Source organism: Egretta garzetta, unplaced genomic scaffold (assembly GCF_000687185.1).
Source record: "Egretta garzetta isolate BGI_Z169 unplaced genomic scaffold, ASM68718v1 scaffold353, whole genome shotgun sequence".
Classification (NCBI taxonomy): Eukaryota; Metazoa; Chordata; class Aves; order Pelecaniformes; family Ardeidae; genus Egretta; species Egretta garzetta.
In genome coordinates, this window is record NW_009259307.1 from 68,404 (window position 1) to 76,243 (window position 7,840).

Here is a 7,840-nt window from a genome sequence, read left to right on the forward strand (position 1 = left end):
GGGCCCGCCCGGGACAAAGCCGGCGCTGAGGCGCCCGCCACAGAGCGACTTTGTACTGCCGGGGCCCGGCCGCCCTCCGCCGCCAGCCAATCAAGCCTGCAGACGCCTCGGGGAGGCGAAGAAACATTTTCATTCTCCCTGGGAAGAAAAGAATTGTTATTCTCCATTTACAAAAATATTTCTTGTATTCTCGCCCTTGGCAGCAGCCAGCCGACGACGCCTGTCACAGCAGGGTAAAGGGGAGAGACGGGCCCCGTGGCCCGAGCCCGGGCAGCGTTTCGGATGCGAGGCTTTCGGACAGTACCCAGAGCCCTGTTTTGTCGAACAGAAATGCACCCGTCATTTCCACCTTATCTGTCTGTGTTTTTAGGAGGACGCAGATTTGAAAGCCCTCACCCCGCCTCGGTCGGGTTTCCTTCCCTCCACCACCTAACAGCCCTTCCACATCAGTCGCAAAGTCAACACTGCCGTTATTAATTCAGAGGGTGAGCCGCTTGTTTTTGAGGCTGCAACTACGTGTTTTAAAAAACCATGTTCTTGAGGTAACTAATGGTATCCTCAGGAGCTTGCAGAAATGACTGGTCGCTAAAAGCGCTAAGGAGGAGAAGACTGGCAGAAGTTCAACCACACTTGTATTCAGAAATAAAGGTTTCTTTCCCCAACGCTACTGTCTTCCTGGAGTTACACTATTTTGGGTGGATGAGTCAATACTTGAATCGACTCTTGGAAGGAAGAAGTTAAGAACTGTGAGGGAAGAGCTCTCTTAAGCCAAAGCTTTAAAAAAAGAATGCAAACAGCACATTACTCGTATGGCCTACCCTCAAATTTGGAGAGAAAAAGGCAGAAAAAAATGCCAAAGCACGAACTTTGCTCTTCTTTCATTTGGTCCCTCCTCTCAGTTTTACAAGCGAGTGGAACCATCCAGCTTTTCGTTGCAACACTAGCAGTCTGGTACACGACCAAAGCCAAGACCGCTTGGAAAAATGAAGCGCAGGCCACCAGGCTCCTCATGCACATGGGGTTCTCTGATAGCATCTGGCATCAAGAATTTCTCCATGAACCACAGCGGGGCAAGGCAAAACAGCTGCCACTCTCCACACCGCTGAGCGCTTCTGCACATCTCTGCAATCTGGAGGCAACTTTCCAAAGAACTAGCACTGCCTGGCAACATCAGCATAGGCTATTACGCCTCAGTGTCAGCAGAGAAAGCCACTTACGTCCTTGAAATGACAAGACAGGAAGAAAACAACCTGAGCTGGTTTTTGCGTTGATAGGATATGGTAGGATTTTGGTGCAGATGACTAGGTCTATTTGGATGCTAGATCAATATTTGGTTTTAGGCAGATGGCAATATGCTTTTTCAAAGAGAGCAGTTGTCAGACATAAGGCAGGACAGGGAAAGGAGAAGCCACTAGATCACTGTGACTGCAGTCTCGTAACACACATATCAAGTTTGTGGCAGCATAAAGTAGAGCACCAGGTTCCTGCAGCCACCCCCCTCCACACAGGCTCTGGCAGAAGATGAAGAGCTAACTCTCCCGATTCTCCCCTTAGACACAGCCTGTCGGGGAGTGCAGGCAATGCCAGCCAAAGCACTCTAAGCGTCTACCTACCCTGTCCAAGGCTGAGGAGGATTACGTCTTGTTCCAGACAAAAGCTGTGGCTTGGCCTGAAGCCTCCTTCTGGCATGTTCTGTGACTTCATCAAAGCCACACGCTGTTATCACTAACAGTGGGGTTATCAGGCTATACTCCCTGGAGCTATAGGTCAGCAACCAAGGTTAACATGCTTTGCTAGCCTGAGGTAAGTGCAACACAGATGCAGGAACTGACCACAGTTACGCAAGCAAAACAGGCTGGTTTTCAATCCCTTTCCACAAATCATAACCTGGGAAGGGCCCTACCAGTTTGCCTCCATTCAGTGTCTTGCAGTAACAGATGGAAGACAACCCATCTGGGCTTATCAAAATATTGCCCGTGTTTGTCCCTAAAATTTCTCACTTGTAAGAGTACAGAGGACATGTATCTTTTCCTGCTTTCTTATTTGTCTTCTCAAACCAAAGAGCTACTCTGCCACAATGAGCAGATAAATCATCCCACACCAGCCTGCAAATGTGAGCAGTAAGTGACCTCTAGCGCTCACACTGGAGCTTGGCCAAGTGCCCAGATGTCCATACTGATGGCATGGACTGATGTAACTATCAACATAATCAAAATTTACAAGTTACTTATCCTGCAATTCAACAGCAGAGAACAGGCTTTCAGGCCTTTCTGGGTACTTTCTGCCCTTTGACCGAGCTATCCTCCCAAGGTAGATACCTAGTTAGGCCTTATGAGGGGAGGATGATGCCACCTAAACAAAAAACGGAAGGGTACGAGATAGCAGTGTAACCAGTGACAAGAGCTGCAGGAACTCCGCTGGCACCACAAGTTCCTGCCTCCTGTAGCAGGAAAAGGGAGAACGGGTACTCAAAGCACCCAATACACCGAACAGCTATTCCACGGGAGGACAGCATTCCCGTTCTCTTCCCTTTTAAGCTGAAAGGGAACAAAGCCAAACCCCTAAACCACAGCTCAGAGAAGCACATCTTTAAGTGTGTAATTAGATATAACTTCTCACCCTGACTCAGCTTCTCTTGAACACCAGAAGACTCAGCATTGTGGATCACAAGTAACTACACAGAATACCTACAAAGTAGCCACAACTGACCTGGGGCAGAAGCAGAAGAGGAGCAGGCAACCCAGCAAAATGGTCAGTTCTGTCTCTGCAGATCTCTGCGCACTTCAGAGTGTTTGGAGACATGGCTGCATGCACTTTCCACTTATCGTCTACCTCTGAAACTGGAGGTGCAGGTACAGTCATAGTCAGTCCTGGAAGGGATGCTGCATTGTGAAAAGTAAAGGCTGGGCACCAACTACATCAAAATTACATGAGTTGGCCTATAAATGTGCAGCTCTGTCCCCTGCAGTGTTTAGTACCAGCTATTTTGCATGTGTAATAACTTTACAAAGCAGTACCATGTGCAGGGGATTTCACAAAATGTTATGTAGGTGTGTAGAGATTTTAAAATTAACTTCCATGGAAAGATTAATTGGTATTATCTCTATAAGAAACATGCAAACAACTTCTAGTGACCACATTTCCCATTGAGATTTTCAGTTTAAGTAATCAAGGCAGACACGGTTTGCCTACGATCAGATTGAACGTACGGTCTGCGTAACACTAATTTAGAGAGATCACTTGCTGTAGCTTGAGTCATGCAAAATCTAGGATGCATTCCATAAATTATCTAATGCTACTGTGAATGAAGCAGTTGTGCTGCTTCCAGCATCAGCAAAGGGAACACCCATTTAACACCACACTACAGGACGCAAATTTAAAACAAGCAGCTGCCTCTCACAGTTACTCCTGCCAACCAAGTAAGGCTATTCAGCAACTTGCCTGCAGCAACCAAGATTATCTACCATGTTGTGATTCAGGTTCTCTCTGTCTCCTCCCCACCACTGAGCCTTTTAACTGGTCTCTTTTTTTTTTTTTTTTTTTTTTTTTTAAATGTTAGCATTCAACACTTAGTAGTGCTGCTAGACAGCACGGCAAACAGGCAACCTCCTTAAAGAACTGGGAACTGATTTCAGCAAGAGAGATTATGAATGTAGGCTGCCAGTCTAGTCATTGAACTGTCTGAACAGAGACGTCAGTTTTGCTTGTTTTTAAGCAAGTGTTCCTGATCCTCTGATGAAAGGCACTGCAGAAGTTTCTAAAAATACCATGTTGCCAAACAGCCTTTGCCCCTTCCCTTCCAGGCAATCTCTTTAGACTGCTGTTTTGTCATCAGCCTGCAAAATCACACAAATCAGTCAGCCCAGTCCTATCTAAATGATTCATAAATCCAATTATGTCCCCTTCTTTAAATAGTAACCCGGGCCCTAACAGGTTCAACCTTCAGGATTAGAGGATGTGTAGGTAGCTGACCTCTTACTCATGAACTGCTCAGGAGCTACGTATGGTTCAAACACCCAGTTCTACACTGGGGTTAAGTCACAAGTATGGCACAGGAATCTTAATCTCTGTCACGAGGGGACTGGAGAAGAGGATCCATGAATACCATCTTGGCACTTGTTACCATGTGTAGAAGTGAATCCAGGGGAGGGCCACCAAGATGGTGGGGGCTGGAGTACTGGCCCTGCAAGAGGAGGCTACGGCAGCTGGGCTTCTTTAGACTGGATGAAAGATGGCTTTGGGACACCCAACAGCAGCCCACTGGTGCTGACGGAAGGAGATTGAGGAGATGCAGCCAGGTTCTTAACAGTGGTGTGGGGTGGAAGGATAGGAGACAATGGGCAACCGTTCAAACAAGAGAGATTCAGATGGATAGAAAACAAATTTCTTCCCCATGTGGGCAGCTAAACCATGGACCCAAGGGCACAGAGAGATTGTACAATCTCTGTCATTGGAGGTTTTCAAGTCCCAACTGGGTAAAGCCCCATGCAACCTGTTCTGATATGACAGCTGACCCTGTTTTTGGCAAGTGGTTGGGCTAGAAACCCAATAGGATTTTTTTTTTTTTTTAACCTCGATGCTTCAAATCAATGAAATGTAACACATGTAGATGAAGATTTAGGGGAAGAAGCAGCACTGTTATAGGCCAATTATAAACTCCATTTCACATTCACAAAAATGAAAGAAAAATTTACTGTGACAAACAATTACATGCTGAACAACTAGGAACAGCACTAGAGATATTAGCAGTATGAAATACAGTAATACAGCAAATTTACCTCAACAGTTTTGAAATATTAATAATCAGTTCTACTAGATCTCACATCACAGGTTTATTCTGCTCAAAACCAGCACAAGACTGGTTGTTTTGTTCGTTGCTACATCTTTGCAAAGAACATGTGAATTAGAAAATGTGTAGCACAGATGTATAGCACATTTCACAGGATAGGTAAAAAGCAGTATGAGAATATGCAGAGGTGTTTGATAACAGTCAATAAAAAATGATAACGGAGAGAATACAGAAATACAGTCTATTTATTCTAAAGACATTTTCATCTGCACAATTTTTTAAACTACACTGCAGCATCTTGAAAATTACACTGGTAAGTAAGGCAAGCAAATGAAATAGTGTGACCTATTGCTAAAGAGTGAAACAGGGACTTAACAGTGACTCTACCCAAATGCGCACACACCCTCTCCGCTATGGACGATGCAGATTGAAGCAACTTTGTTTGGCGTAAGCACTTTGACCTCTATTAATTTAGGAAGCTACAAAAGCTACTACTGTTACCCTAAAGAATGAAATAATGAAGTTGTTTAAGGAGATCCAAACCACACAGGCGTGCACTCTTTTTCTCCTCAAACACCATACAAAAGTGCCTATCAACACTTGAAAGGAAATCTCTTCCCCACCCCCAACTTGTTCATTTTAAACAGAAGGCACCACATTGAGCACATTCTGTTTGAACATTCATTTTGCTTACAACTCATTTCCTTCCTCTCTCCTCCATGTTTCTCCACTACTCCTTGCAAGGCTATGAAACAATCCTCTGCTTTTAGCAATTTATCTGCCTTCCATCACTAGAAGTCAAGCCCTACAACATCAAAAACTTTACCACGGTAATCAACTCTTATGGCTCAAATTAATTAAGACAAGGCAGTAAAGAAAACAAAGGTCCCATTCTCACGGAGATCATTATACTTATTACGAACAAGCAAAAGAATATGCAGAATGCACAAGATGTAACATACACAAAACCTTCTTGTTAATTTTTTTCTGATACAGAGGTTAATTTAAACAACGAAGCTCCAGACAGCAGTTCTTCAGCCAAGTTAGTTCTTTAGAGCACTAAAGCTATGCTTCAAAGCTCTGCCTCTCCCCATCCTATTTATACTGGCAAACCTCCTGCTGACGAGCTCATTAAGAAACAAAGCAGTTCTGCAGCCCTATTCAGTAACAGCAAGGTCCCAGATAGGGTACTATGCTCACTTTTGGGTGCTGCTCTTCAGAAAGGACTGAAATGAGCTGGTGAGAGTCCAGGGGAAGAATAGTGAGAACAACCATCAAGGAGAAAGCAGATGGATGAAGCCACCCCAGTCATTCACTCGCCAGTCTCACAACTCCTGGGAGCCCACAGGCAAGGAAGGTGGCTGGATGCAGCTTCCGAGGCATCTTTTTCTAGTGAATACATGGTTCTGGAGTTTCTTTCGCTAAGAGTTGGGCTTGCAAGTATCCACATTCCCTGGTGTAAGGTCTGCATACCATACCCTGTTCTTGAAAGTTTTTTATTTTGAGGAAAATGCTAGAGTCTGCTTGAGACCTCAACAGGGACATTCCTCCCTAGCTACGCTTCACTGATATTCTCGTACCATATTTTCCCCATACGGTGCCCTAAGTGAATAGGGCTTGCTTGTTTGTTATTTTATATAATGCCAACTTTTTTTTTTTCCCCATCGTGTCTTTATAGTCTTATTAACTAGCATAACTAGCATCCTCTCCCCTCACTCCCAGAACATTAAACTAACAAATGAGTAGCTTTGGTTAAGTATATCACAAATTAGAAAGACAGGACAACTGATACCCACATTTCCAAGTAAATTACTAAAGCAGCAATAGCTACTCATCTCTCAAGAACGAAAGATAAGTCAATTACAGTTTTATAGCAACACACCAGCATAAAAACCCTTTGCTCTCTTAAAATGGTCATCTCTTAATGACTTACAAAAACAAACCAAGCATGTTTGATCAACACATAAAACTAAGGATGCATTTTATACTCTCTCTGGAAGCACTTGAGAAAAGTTTTCAAACACAAAGTTAAGATGCCAAAAAGATTATATTTACCTTAATGATGTACTATAAGAAAATATGCAGCAAAACAACTCTCCCTGTGTGTGGCTATTCTGTTTCCCAGGACTCTCACTAAGCAATTCCCATTAATATTACCTTCCATGCTTGAAGAAATTTATTTATCCCCAAACCCATGCTAAATATTTATATTTGCTGAAGACATCACCATAGATTAAATCCATTCTTTACCAATGTTTAGCTAAGAGATGAACCAGTACAGGCCTGTGCATTATTATTTGCATAACTTTAGCAGAATATTGAGTTCATTACAGAAGTCTCTCCTCTTCTGGAGGCCTGTTGTACATCATCAAGCTTTCAGCAAATGTGTGTGTGCTCATTTGAAGTTGCTTTGGGAATCCACAAGAACTAGTTCCGATTTCAACATATCACTCTATTAAGTACAGTTTCTTAGACCCTTTTAAAAACATAGCTACAAGAACAAACATTATAGCTCGCACAGGACAAGAATCTGGCATTTCAAACTAATGGCCAGTTCTAATGGTTGCAGCCAGACCAGTACCTTGTGAGGAGTGACGATTTTTGAGTGTCTCTGTCTACTTGCTGTGAGATGCTTTGGGCTTGACGTACAGCTGTGCTCCCAGTCCCACTCACAAGGAGATGGCAGCGCAGTAGCTTGCTCCCTGAAAAACAAAGTTGCATTTAAGTCACGTGTAATCACAGAAGAGCGATCGTGAAGCCTGCTAGAGATAAAAGACGATATAAAATGCGTTTCCCTGGTTAGTTTGGCATGCTTTAGCTTCCCTGGCTATCAACTGGAAACAGTGCTTGAATAAAGGAGATAACTTGGCAGTATTTACACTTGCAGCAACACTGCAAACTTCAATTCAAGCTCTGTCCCTCATGAGGCATCCACGCAAGCCTGCACACAAGGCAACAATGCAGTTTTGCAAACTAAATAGGGTAGAGACAGCAAGCATGCCTATATTCCCAAGGCATTTGGGCTTTTTGTTTTAATTAAATCTTAGTCTA

The 7,840-nt window shown here is 43.7% G+C and overlaps 1 protein-coding gene across 1 annotated transcript in view; it reads right to left on the reverse strand.

Moving 5' to 3' along the window:
- TJP2 (tight junction protein 2) overlaps positions 1 to 7,488 on the reverse strand; it is a 53,037-nt gene extending 45,549 nt beyond the window's left edge. Inside the window, exon 1 of the mRNA XM_035891729.1 lies at positions 7,371 to 7,488. The gene's annotated coding sequence lies outside the window, so the exon portion shown is untranslated. The remainder of the gene's footprint in view (positions 1 to 7,370) is intronic.
- Between the last annotated feature and the right edge of the window lie 352 nt (positions 7,489 to 7,840).